At 52.8% G+C, this 13,857-nt stretch overlaps 1 non-coding gene and 1 pseudogene across 1 annotated transcript; both read left to right on the forward strand.

Annotated features, from left to right (window-relative positions):
* The first annotated feature begins 3,228 nt into the window (after window positions 1-3,228).
* LOC147709775 (5.8S ribosomal RNA) lies at window positions 3,229-3,382 on the forward strand. The gene has a single exon (XR_015296981.1). It is a non-coding gene; the product is annotated as a 5.8S ribosomal RNA (ribosomal RNA).
* Window positions 3,383-3,729: 347 nt separating this feature from the next.
* LOC147709776 (28S ribosomal RNA) lies at window positions 3,730-12,484 on the forward strand (annotated as a pseudogene).
* The last annotated feature ends 1,373 nt before the right edge of the window (window positions 12,485-13,857 follow it).

Here is a 13,857-nt window from a genome sequence, read left to right on the forward strand (position 1 = left end):
TCCCTATTTATGTTTAGAAAATGATTTCAATTAAATGTTTGGAACATTAATTCTTTTTAAGGAAAACCAAAACCTTATTCTAAAGAATTTAGTCATATGACAAAAGAGTTCAGTCACTCCTATTGAAGGTCAAAAGGTCGACGCGTTTCAAACCCCCAATTCTGGGGTTCTCATCAGGACCAAACTTTTTCTTATAAAGTCACTTAATGGCCATGCGTGTTTCTGTGGGACATTCGACAGGTACACAATGACGCTTTTTATGGTGGCGCAGAGTCTCCCGGTTAGCGGTGGCTCACGTTACATGTCCGCTTGAATTTGTAATTTCGCTCCGTATACTTGAATCGGTGGATTTATCTCTGGGCCGGGAAGCCGATAGTTTACACTGCTGCACTCAGGAAGCGGCAGTGTAAACTATCGGCTTCCCGGCCCAGAGATAAATGGCCATTAAGTGACTTTATAAGAAAAAGTTTGGTCCTGATGAGACATAGGGATTATCATTCATTGTTCATTTCAATTGCACTTTGTGACAAAAGGTGTTCTATTGTTTGTGTTGTTATGTCTAACGTTTGAACTGTTTATACATGCACAATTAATTTGTGAAATCATTTACTAAAAAGAAAGTTAAATTAAAGAAAATAATAAAAAGTTTTTTGACTTATGACGTAATCTGGACCGTTATGCTTTGCTCATAAAGGTGACCACAATTATCCCCTTTTAAGGGTATCCAGTATTGGCCTTTGTTTTGTTCTTTGGTATCTTTGGCTTAGCCTTGCTGGAAACAGCCAGAACCCTGTGTTGTTTTTTTCTGAAGTCATCTGCGGCGTGCCACAAGGATCGTCACTCAGCCCCACCCTCTTCAACGTTTACATGAGCCCCCTTGCGGCCATCGCTCGCCAACACAATCTCAACATCATCTCTTACGCTGACGACACTCAACTGATCCTTTCACTCACCAAAGACCCTAACACCGCCAAAACCAACTTACACGAAGGAATGAAAGAAGTAGCCGAGTGGATGAAGCACAGCCGTCTGAAACTGAACTCAGACAAAACTGAAGTACTCATCCTAGGCACCTCCCCCTCCGCCTGGGATGACTCTTGGTGGCCAGAGGCCCTTGGAAAAGCACCCATCCCGACAAACCACGCACGAAACCTGGGCGTCATCCTGGACTCCTCACTCTCGATGACCAGACAAGTCAACGCCGTTTCATCATCCTGCTTCAACATTCTTCGCATGCTCAAAAAAACATTTCGCTGGATCCCCACCGAAACTAGAAAAACGGTCACCCACGCACTAGTCACGAGCCGCCTGGACTATGGAAACACCCTATACGCCGGTACCACAGCTAAACTCCAGAAAAAACTCCAACGCATTCAGAGCGCTTCAGCCAGGCTCATACTAGGCATCCCGCGCAAAGAACACATCTCTGGTCACCTGAAAAACCTCCACTGGCTCCCCGTCAATAAGAGGATTACTTTCCGCCTCCTGACCCACGCTCACAAAGCACTTTACGACCTTGGACCCGAATGCCTCAACACACGACTCTCCTTCTACACCCCCCCCCGCCAGATGCGATCTTCCAACCAAGCCCTTGCTATCGTACCTCGCATCAACAAAACCACCATGGGAGGTAGATCCTTCTCCTACCTGGCAGCTAAGACCTGGAACTCACTTCCCACTCACCTTTGTCTCACTCAGAACCACCTAGCATTCAGAAAGCAACTTAAAACTTGGATATTCGACAAGTAGTTCCCCACCCTTCTTCAAGCGCCTGAGACCCTATGGGTATATAGTGCGCTATATAAATATTTTGACATGACTTGACTTGACTCGTTCCAAGGAATGCCGCTGCCGTCAGGCTCCGGCACCCCTACCTCTTCACTCAGGCTGCGCCTTTGCCTGCCTCTCCCTCCCGGGGGAGACAGCTGGGCATGCCGGTGCCCATGCAACCGCACCTCTCCACACCCCTCCAGCGACCCCTCCCGCCCCAGCGATTGGGCACCTTCCCCTGGCAGGCTCCCAAGAGATTGAGGGGTGCGTGAAGGTTGCCGGTCGGAGAGATGGGCATGCGGCTCCCACCCAGTCATCAGGTGCGGCTACCTGGTTGATCCTGCCAGTAGCATATGCTTGTCTCAAAGATTAAGCCATGCATGTGTAAGTACACACGGCAGTACAGTGGAACTGGGAATGGCTCATTAAATCAGTTATATTTCCTTTGATCGCTCTATCTGTTACTTGGATAACTGTGGTAATTCTAGAGCTAATACATGTCGACGAGCGCTGACCTCCTGGGATGCGTGCATTTATCATACCAAGACTAATCCGGGGCCGCCCGGCCGCTTTGGTGACTCTAGATAACCTCTGGCCGATCGCACATCCCTGGGGCGCTGAGGTGAGGACCGGGACTTTGGTCGGGCCTCTTCCCCCCCCAGGGAGGGCCTGACTGACGCGTGGGAGACCGGGGATGGGGGTGGCCCCTGTCCCCTGCCCCTCTCTGTGACGGAAACCAAGTTCACCCGGCACGATCCCCCCCTCAGGTGGGCGGAAACCGAATGGCAGTAAATCCTCGGGCTGGTACCACCCCTCCCTCGAAAGGCCCTGGTGCGGGCTGGGCCCTCCCGCATCCAAGTCCCGGCCTGTCCGGGTTCCAGGTGACCGAGGAGCGGCCCTTCTCATGCGGCGGTGCGGCCTGGAAGAGAAGGGGCGAGTACCTGTGGTGGAAGGCGTGCAGGATGGGGAGCCGCCTGGCTCTTCCCTTTCAGCTCCTCCGACCTGGGCAAAGGGTAGGGTGGGCTGATCGCCAGCCCACCCTACCCTTTGCCCAGGCCACCGGCACAGCTTGGGGCTGCCTGGCGACTGATGGCTGACGTGCAGGTGGAGCAACCCTCCCTCGGTGCCAGGTACCCGGTTCGACCCGGTCTTGTGCGGCCGGGCCGAGGGGTTTGAAGACTCATGTGGTTCTTCCTGTTTACCCTTGAAGGGACCGGCGGCCACGGGGCCGCTTGCTCCAGTCACACTGGGAGCCCCCTACCTTGCCCGTGGGCGGGTGGGGGGACTCCCAAGCTGAACGCCTGGCAATGTTTTTTTTCCCAACGGTGCAGTCCGACTCCCAGAGAGGAAGCCTTGAACGGGGTGCCCGGGCTGTCTTGCCCGCGGATGGACGGGGTTGCCTTCCTCCGGCTTCTCCTGCGCCCGCAGGTGGTTGATCGTTTTCAAAAACTTGCCTGTGACTCTTGGCGGTGGATCACTCGGTCCACGGTTCGACGAAGAACGCAGCTAGCTGCAAGAATTAGTGTGAATTTCAGGACACATTGATCATCGACACTTCGAACGCACCTTGCGGCCCCAGGTTCCTCCCGGGGTTATGCCTGTCTGAGGGTCGCTCGATCCTCAAACGCGACTGGGGCCATGGAGGTAGGCCATGGAGGTATGCCGCCGGCTCGCCTAGTCTCCGAGAAAGGGTTCTGGCGACCGGTCTGTCACAGGCCCATCCCAGGGTGCCTGCCTTCGTGCCGCGGGTGGCTGTCAGTGGTGTCCCACTGACTGCCCACGTGCACGCGCCTCGGGTGCCCAGCTTCGCGGTCGGCTTCTTGAGAAGGGCAAATCCCCTTCCAGATCGGATCCGGGGAAAGAGGGCGGGCGCTGCCGGGACGCCAGGCCCCTGCTCTGGCAGTGGCCTGGCCTGCCCCGGCAACCGCCTTCGACGCTCCAGCGGTATTCTTCCGACTATGACCTCGGATCAGACGTGGCGACCTGCAGAATTTAAGCATATTACTAAGCGGAGGAAAATAAACTAACCAGGATTCCCCCAGTAACGGCGAGTGAAGAGGGAAGAGCCCGGAGTCAGATCCCCACCCGGCGATGGGCGCGGGAAATTGGTCAACAGAAGACGACTCCCCGGCGCCGCTCAGGTGGCCCAAGTGTGATCGAGGCTCACTCTGCGGATGGTGTTAGGCCGGTAGCAGCCCCCGGCCGACATGTGGCCAACAGAAGACGACTCCCCGGTGCCGCTCAGGGGGACCAAGTGTGATCGAGGCTCACTCTGCGGATGGTGTTAGGCCGGTAGCAGCCCCCGGCGCGCCAGTATCGGGTCTTCTCGGAGTCGGGTTGCTTGGGAATACAGACCAAAACTCGATCTAAGGCTAAATACGGGCACGAGACCGATAGCCAAGTACCATGAGGGAAATTTGAAAAGACCTTTAAAGAGAGAGTTCAAGAGGTAAACAAGTGGGGTCCATGCAGTCTGCCCGGAGGATTCAAAATGGCAGGAAGGTCGGTGGCCCGGGAGTTCCAGATTCCCTCCGTGGACCAGCGCCCGGGGCCTACCCGGCCCCGCAGGTTGCATTTCCTCCGTGGTGGTGTGCCGCGACCGGCTCCGGGTCAGCTGGGAAGGCTTCGGGGTGGAAGGTGGCCCTCCGCTCCGGAGGACGGTGTTACAGCCCCCCTGGCAGCAGCTTCGCCATGTCCGTGGGGACGAGGGAGATTTGACTGCCTCCGTGCCCTCTCCTGGGCACCCCTCTGGGCGTGCCGGGGCGGTTGAAGGGGGACGGGCCCTTGCTCCCAGCACGACTGTCGACTGGGGCGGACTGTTCTCAGTGTGCCCCGACCGCATCGTCCATCGGGCGGAGAAGGCCACGCCAGGGGTCTGCGGTGATGTTGGTTACCCACCCGACCCATCTTGAAACACAGACCAAGGAGTCTAACACGTGCGTGAGTCAGAGGGCCGAGCGAAACCCTGTGGCGCAATGAAGGTGAGGGCCGGCGCACGCCGGCTGAGGTGGCATCCCGCCGCGCTTCCAGCGGTGGGCGCACCACCGGCCCGTCTCGCCCACTCCGTCGGCGAGGTGGAGCATGAGCGCGTGTGATAGGACACAAAATATGGTGAACTATGCCTGGGTACGGCAAAGCCAGAGGAAACTCTGGTGGAGGTCTGTAGCGTGGGCGCACCACCGGCACGTCTCGCCCGCTCTGTCAGCGAGGTGGAGCATGAGCGTGTGTGATAGGACACAAAAGATGGTGAACTATGCCTGGGTAGGGCGAAGCCAGAGGAAACTCTGGTGGCGGTCTGTAGCGGTCCTGAGGTGCAAATCGGTCATCCAACCTGGGTATAGGGGCGAAAGACTAATCAAACCATTTAGTAGCTGTTTCCCTCCCAAGTTTCCCTCAGGATAGCTGGCGCTCGGAGCCCCAGTTTTATCTGTTAAAGCGAATGATTAGAGGTCTTGGGGCTGAAACGATCTCAACCTATTCTCAAACTTTAAAAGGGTAAGAAGCCTTGCTCGCTGGTGTGGAGCTGGGCATAGAATGTGAGTGCCTAGTGGGCCACTTTTGGTAAGTAGAACTGGTGCTGCGGGATGAACCGAACGCCTGGTTAAGGCGCCAGATGCCGACGCTCATCAGACCCCAGAAAAGGTGTTGGTTGATATAGACAGCAGGACGGTGGCCATGGAAGTTGGAATCTGCTAAGGAGTGTGTAACAACTCACCAACCGAATCAACTAGCCCTTAAAATGGATGGTGCTGGAGCGTTGGGCCCATAACCGGCCGTCGCCGGTGCTGAGAGCCGCGGGGGCTAAGCCGCGATGAGTAGGAGGGCAGCTGCGGTGAACACGGAAGCCAGGGGTGAGGGCCCGGGTGGAGCCACTGCTGGTGCAGATCTTGGTGGTAGTAGCAAATATTCAAACGAGAACTTTGAAGGCCGAAGTGGAGAAGCGTTCCATGTGAACAGCAGTTGAACATGGGTCAGTCGGTCCTAAGAGATGGGCAAGCGCCGTTCGGAAGGGACGTGTGATGGCCTCTGTTGCCCTCAGCCGTTCAAAAGGAAGTCGGGTTCAGATCCCCAAACCCGGAGTGGCGGAGGCGGGTGCCCTTGCTGCGTGCAGTGCGGTAACGCAAACGATCCCGGAGAAGCCGGTGGGAGCCTCAGGGAGAGTTCTCTTTTCTTTGTGAAGGGCAGGGTGCCCTGGAATGGGTTCGCCCCGAGAGAGGGGCCCGAGCCTTGGAAAGCACTGAGGTTCCGGCGGCGTCCGGTGAGCTCTCGCTGCGCTGGTCCTTGAAAATCCGGGGGAGAAGGTGTAAATCTCGCACCGGGCCGTACCCATATCCGCAGCAGGTCTTCAAGGTGAACAGCCTCTGGCATGTTGGAACAATGTAGGTAAGAGAAGTCGGCAAGTCAGATCCGAAACTTTGGGATAAGGATTGGCTCTCAGGGCTGGCTCAGTCAGGCTAGAGAGTGAAGCGGGACTGGGCGCGCGCCGCGGCTGGACGAGGCGCCTCCCTCTGGGGCGGTGGCGACTCTGGATCGCCCCAGCTGCGGTGGTCGCCTCTCCCCGTGCCCCCTCCCAGGAGGCACGGGTCCGGCATTCTGCCTCGGCTGGCGCCTAGCAGCTGACTTAGAACTTTTGCGACCAGGGGAATATGACTGTTCAATTAAAACAAAGCATCGTGAAGGCCCGAGGCGGGTGTTGACGCAATGTGATTTCTGCCCAGTGCTCTGAAAGTCAAAGTGAAGAAATTCAATGAAGCGCGGGTAAACGGTGGGAGTAACTATGATACTTAGCAAGTAATCCAACCTCAAACTTCTGGATCAGCAAGCATAACAAAATAAAAGAAAACAGTACATAGCTGCGCTGATGTTAAGAGCAAATGTTTGATATACTAGGGAAACCATCAATAGGGGAAGGAACCGTAAATTTGCTACATGTAGGTATTGTAATGATGTTTGTGAAACCATTTCTCATATTTCAGGCGCATGTACTAAAACTAAGGACATTAGGATAAAAAGACATAACAAAATTCTGGAATTGCTCATTGATAGAGCAAAAAGGTGTGGTTGGATGGCATATAGGGAACCTCATGTTACGAATAATCAAGGAGAACTACAAAAACCAGATGTAGTGTTTACCAAAAATGGTACAGCTGTAGTGATTGATGTTTCAATTCGTTATGAAAACTCTCAGAATTCCCTTGAATTAGCGTGTGAGAGTAAAGTGAAATACTATCAGGATCTGTCACAGCAAATCAAAGATCTCACAAAATGCAACACTAAAATTTCATGGCTTTATCATTGGATGTCGTGGTATTTGGCCTCAATGTAATGATGTTGTTCTTGATGATTTAGGTCTGCAAATGTCATTCCCATTCAAGAAAAATGTTTCCCTGACTACTTTAATGGACACTCTTAAAATGTGCCAAGTATTCATGGACAATTGAGTATCAAGCTTATACAGAGATGTACACTTTCTTGCAGCACACATGTCACCCTTTTAAAGCATATTGTTTTAACATATAGGTTTATAGTTGACACAAGATTTAGTATAGATGAGAATTTTATAGATGTGCTTTTTCTAGTTAGATGTGAAATTTGTAGATGTGTATTTTTATAAATGTGTGCTTATAACAATTTAAATATAGTTGTGTACATCATACTTATTGAAATGTCTTGAATGATGAATAGATCTCAAATAATCTCATACACATATTTATCACACATTGATTATTGATGTCCTGCTAATCATATTTTAATTTCTCAGGACTGTTCGTAGACAATTATAAATTGTTGGAATAGTACTGCAGGGTGTACTATCTCTGGCCTATACGTGATCACAGTTCCAGTGAGGACAGCGTTCAGTGTGGCTGTACTCAGTAGTGAAAGATTATTGTATTGTTGGAAGCAAAACCGAATTGACGCTGATGGGCAGCATAATAACCCAGAATGAGCCACTGCGAGGTGGTACAGAAATAGACAAATGTCTCATCATCTAATTAGTGACACGCATGAATGGATGAACGCGATTCTCAGTGTCCCTACCTACTATCTAGCAAAACCACAGCCAAGGGAACGGGGGCAGGATCAGCAGGGAAAGAAGGCCTGTTGAGCTTGACTCTAGTCTGGCAATGTGAAGAGACATGAGCACTTCAAGAGCACTTAAAAGATGCTCGTCCTCCTCTTGCCTCTGACTTGGACTCGAGCATCTCCAACCTTAATGACTGGTTGGGTGAGGCAATCGAGTCGGTGGCCCCTCTTAGGCCAATTAAAACATTCAGGTCCTCACCCGCAGCCCCCTGCTACTCGCACGAACTGAGACAGAAAAAATCTGCCTGTAAAGTTCTGGAGAGGCGCTGGAGACTAGGATACTCAACAGAAAGTAAACTTGAGTATCATACTGCCCTGAAAGAGTATCGGAAGCTGATAATAAAGCAAAAAAGAAGCTTTCTACCTGACAAAATTGATAAGGCCAGCAATGCCCCCAGAGAAATGTTTTCAATTGTAAGATCGTTTACCGACCCCCAAGCTCTAAATCGACACCAGCCAGTTTCTCAAACACTCTGTACTCAGCTTTCCGAATTTTTTGAGGAGAAAATCGCCCTCATATATGCTTCTTTTCTACCCAGGGACAGTCCTGGTACTAAGGAGTTAGAGATGGATCACAACTCCTCAGGTCCAGTTTTTACTGAATTCTGAATTCTCTGAATTCTCGGAAATATCGGAAGATACCTCCCTGAGGAAATTACTCAGATGCAAGTCAGGATCCCCTAGGGATCCCTGGCCGGCAAAACAATACAAAGCGTTAGCAGCCTTTTTGAACCCCCTTCTCAATCCCATATGGAATGCCTCCCTGAGCTCTGGCATTTATCCGGATTCATGGAAACATGCATACCTTGTCCTGATCCTAAAGAAAGCCAATGCTGATCCAGAGAACCCGATGAACTATAGGCCAATTTCTCTCCTTCCAGCTCCAGCCAAGATTTTGGAAAGACTAGCTCACCAGCAAATCGCTAGCTTTATTGAGAACCATGCTCTCTTCCACGACTCACAACATGGCTTTCATCCAGGTTACAGCACAGAGTCAGCCTTAATAGAAATGGCGGACTCTGTGGGCTGGACACGTGACCGGGGTTCGAGGGCGGTGTTGGTGCTGCTGGATTTATCTGCAGCATTCGACACCGTCTCTCATCCCATCCTGCTGAACAGACTGAGCACCTATCCTCAAATGGATAGGCTCGTTCCTATCGGACCGAAAGCAACAGGTCCATACCCCTCCCTTTACTTCCTCAGTCAGGCCACTTAAATGGGGTGTGCCTCAGGGCTCCTCATTAAGCCCCCTCCTATTTAATGTGTACTTTACCCCTCTAGCTGAAATGATTTCCCACTCGGGCATTAAAACAACATCTTATGCCGATGACATTCAGCTGCTCTTTACCTTTGATGAGCCAAACCCCTCACTTTTGACCCTCTGAAAACTTGCCTAAGTAACATCGCCAAATGGATGGACCTTAATTTCCTCAGATTGAATGCAAATAAAACTGAGGTGCTCTTTTTCAACCAACCATCCCCATTAAATTCCAATCTCTGGTGGCCGGAGGACCTGAGCCAGGCTCCTATCCCGAAAGAATCGGTCAGAAACCTGGGGGTCCGATGGGACTCCCAGTTATCTTTGGAAGTCAGGTCCAAACTAAGTATGGGCGAATTTTGCGAATCTGGCGTTCGCGAATTTTGCGAATTTGCGAACTCGCAATCCGCAAAATCCGCGAATTCTCGCGAATTTGCGGATTTTTTTTTTGTGTTCGCAAGGATTCCTGCCAGTTCGCAAGGATTTCTGCCAGTTCGCGAGGGTTTTGTACCAGTTCGCAATTGCAAACTAACATGTCGGCTCGCAACGGTCACGATTATGTTGTTTCTACATCTGGTTCATCATCACAGGTTCCCAGAACCCTCTGTTTCACCCCTGCCACCCTCTGTTTTACCCATGCCATCCTCTGGTGCATCAATGCCACCCTCTGGTTCATCATCACTGTAGATTATGGGGGGGAAAAGCAAGCACACCTGCCTGCTTCAACTGACATGAATTAATTTGGGGTTGATTTATTAATGTGTCACTGTTTTAAAATTCCAGTCTGGCACCTGCTTCCTTATCTGTAATTTGCTTTCTGTTGCAGTGCAATTTTTTTTCCAGGACCTTTGTGGCCTACTTGTAGCTATTCTATGAGCCTGCTGTGAGGGTCAGAGCAGGGTCATATAATTGTTGCAACTTGCAACTGAACTCTGGAGGGGCCCTTGTCAGGAAGCACTACAGGGAATGGTTACTAATGATGAGTTTGAACTTTTGAACCTGCTGAATGCTTTTTTTGTGTTCGCAAGGATTTCTGCCAGTTCGCAAGGATTTCTGCCAGTTCGCAAGGGTTTCGTACCAGTTCGCAATTGCGAACTTACATGTCGGCTCGCAACGGTCACGATTATGTTGTTTCTACGTCTGGTTCATCATCACAGGTTCCCAGAACCCTCTGTTTCACCCCTGCCACCCTCTGTTTTACCCATGCCATCCTCTGGTGCATCAATGCCACCCTCTGGTTCATCATCACTGTAGATTATGGGGGGGAAAAGCAAGCATACCTGCCTGCTTCAACTGACATGAATTAATTTGGGGTTGATTTATTAATGTGTCACTGTTTTAAAATTCCAGTCTGGCACCTGCTTCCTTATCTGTAATTTGCTTTCTGTTGCAGTGCAATTTTTTTTTCCAGGACCTTTGTGGCCTACTTGTAGCTATTCTATGAGCCTGCTGTGAGGGTCAGAGCAGGGTCATATAATTGTTGCAACTAGCAACTGAACTCTGGATGGGCCGTTGTCAGGAAGCACTACAGGGAATGGTTACTAATGATGAGTTTGAACTTTTGAACCTGCTGAATGCTTTTTTTTGTGTACGCAAGGATTTCTGCCAGTTCGCAAGGATTTCTGCCAGTTCGCAAGGGTTTTGTGTAAGTTCGCAATTGCGAACTTACACCGCACGCAGCAAAAAATCCGCTGCGTGCGAATTTGCGGATTTTGCGGGAAATTCGCGGATCTCGCGGATTGCGAATTTACCGAAAATCTGCAAAATCTGCGAGCGTAACGGATTTTCCGCCCATGCTTAGTCCAAACAGTATCTGCAGCATGTTTTTCTAAGATTAGAATTCTAAAAAAACTTATAAACTACCTACCCTGTCCAAACCGAAAAACGGTAGTGCATGTGCTTATAATCTCGCATCTGGATTATGCTAACGGACTATATTTGGGCCTATCAGCAGGGCTGTGCCAAAAATTACAGATGGTACAAAATGCAGCGGCGTGCCTGATCGGTGGTCTTCCCCGCAGGCAGCACATCTCTCCCTATCTTCGGGAATTGCACTGGCTTCCCGTGCCTAAAAGAATTGATTTTAAAGCAATAACGCTGGCCTACCGGACAACAAAAGGCAAAGGCCCAGCCCATTTGAGATCTATTCTTCGCCCTTACAGCAAGTCGAGAGCTCTTCGATCTAATTCCAAACTGCTTCTGGCTACTCCCCGATTTAAAAAAGCTCGATCGGGGGGCAAAACCTTTGAGGTATGCGCTACCCAAAGATGGAATAGGCTGCCTCTGAATCTTCGAATGAGTAAATCAGAACCTGAATTCCGCCGATCCTTAAAAACTTTCCTATTCTGCCTCTAGGCCTTTGCCTTGGACGACCGTTTTTACTCAATCATCAATCAGCACCTGGACACCCTGTTGGGGTAGCTGCGCGCTTTATAAAATACACTGATAATAATAATAATGAGAGGTGTAGGATAAGTGGGAGGCTTTCGCGCCGCCGGTGAAATACCACTACTCTTATCGTTTTTTCACTTACCCAGTGAGGCGGGAAGGCGAGCCCCATGGGGCTCTCGCTTCTGGCTCCAAGCGCCCGGTGCCTGCCCAGCACGACCTGCTCCGAGGACAGTGGCAGGTGGGGAGTTTGACTGGGGCGGTACACCTGTCAAACGATAATGCAGGTTTCCTAAGGCGAGCTCAGGGAGGACAGAAACCTGCCGCAGAGCAGAAGGGCAAAAGCTCGCTTGATTTCGATTTTCAGTATAAATACAGACCGTGAAAGCGGGGCATCACGATCCTTATGACTTTTTGGGTTTCAAGCAGGAGGTGTCAGAAAAGTTACCACAGGGATAACTGACTTGTGGCAGCCAAGCGTTCATAGCGACGTCGCTTTTTGATCCTTTGATGTTAGCTCTTCCTATCATTGTGAAGCAGAATTCAACAAGCGTTGGATTGTTCACCCACCAATAGGGAACGTGAGCTGGGTTTAGACCGTCGTGAGACAGGTTAGTTTTACCCCACTGATGATGTGTTGTTTCAATACTAATCCTGCTCAGTACAAGAGGAACCGCAGGTGAAGCTACCATCTGTGAGATTATGACTGAACGCTTCTAATTTAGAATGCCCCCTGAACAGTAACAATACCACAGTGCCGTGGAGCCTCGGTTGGCCTGGAATAGCCGGCCTTTCTCGGAGGGGGGGGGTGCGTAGAGCGTGGACGGAAGGGGGCGCCTCCATTGCCCTTAGTGTACTGCATGTTTGTAGGGCACCCGGTGCTAAATCATTTGTTGTCATCAGTTGTTGTCAGGGTTTCGTAAGTAGCATAGCAGCTAGCTCGCTGCGATCTATTGAACGTCATCCTCTGAGCCAAGCTTTTGTCTCTCCGTGCGTGGGTGCCTGCGGACGCCCTCCTCCACCACACCCAGGGGTGGGTCCCTCTGCCGCGGGGCCGGTGAGAGGAACGCGGAGGGGGTAACGCGGGCCAGTGGGAGGCCGCCTCCACCACATGCCCTCCGGCACAGGGGCCTTCCCCTCCTGTCCCTGCCTCACCGTGGTGCGGGGATGGAGGCCATCATCCCTTGCGGGTCGGCAGGATGACCAGATGGCCTGGGCCGACTGGGCCTTCCCTTCCCGCTGCTCGCGGGTAAGTCAGGCAGGGGGGCAAGCAGCAGCCAGCCAGGGGAAGGAGCCTCCCGAGTGGCTGCCTCAGTGCGCCCAGTGAACCTCGCTGGACTGCAAGGGTGACTGTGTACGGCACCCTCCCAGGCCACCTGGGCACTGGGCGGTCCCGAGCCATCTGGTTGCCTGGCTGCATAACTAGATGGCCCTGCAGGGCGGGCGACCAGATGGCCCTGCAGGGCAGGCGACTAGATGGCTCTATGGTCGGGGCTACCAGTTGGCCTGCGGGCAGGGCGACCAGATGGCCCTGTGGGCTGGTGGCTGGGCTAACTTTAACTTTTACCCCTCCCCAAAGTTCTGTAAGCCCCCACTACAAGGGGATCGAGCTGCATCCCAGGGTCCCAGGCTGCGGGAGCCCCCATCCTGAAAGCCAGCCGAGGATCTGGGCGCTGGTGACGGGGGTCCACTGGGGCCCGGGGAGGTTCTCCCCAGCCTGGCTAGGGTTCAGAAGCTAGGACCGGGCCCGGGGCTCGCGCTGCATCCCAGGCTGCGGGAGCCCCCCATCCTGGAAGCCAGCTGAGGGTCCGTGCAATGTGATGGGGTCTTCAGGGGCTCAGGGAGGCTCTCCCCGGCCTGGCTAGGGTTCAGAATCTGGGACCCGGCCTGGGGCTCGTGCTGCGTCCCAGGGTCCTAGGCTGTGGGAGACACCTGTCCTGAATTCCAGCCGAGGATCTGCGTGCACTGGTGATGGGGGTCCGCAGGGGCACAGGATGGCTCTCCCCAGCCTGGCTAGGCTTTGAAAGCTAGGACCAGGCCTGGTTCCAGGGTCCCAGGCTGCGGGATCCCCCTGTCCTAGGAGCCAGCTGAAGGTCCGGGTGCTGGTGGCGGGGGTCCACCGGGGCCCGGAGAGGCTCTCCCCAGCCAGGCTAGGTTTCAGAAGCTGGGACCGGGCCCGGGGCTTGTGCTGCGTCCGGTGGGCCCTGAGGTGCAGGAGGCCTCCGTCCTGCAAGCCAGCCGAGGGTCCGGGCGCTGGGGAAGGGGGTCCACTGGGGCTCAGGGAGGCTCTCCCCGGCCTGGCTAGGTTCGAAAACTGGGACCGGGCCCGGGGCTAGTGCTCCGTGCGGTGGGCCCCT

This window comes from Lissotriton vulgaris, chromosome 6, assembly GCF_964263255.1.
Source record: "Lissotriton vulgaris chromosome 6, aLisVul1.2, whole genome shotgun sequence".
Lineage (NCBI taxonomy): Eukaryota > Metazoa > Chordata > Amphibia > Caudata > Salamandridae > Lissotriton > Lissotriton vulgaris.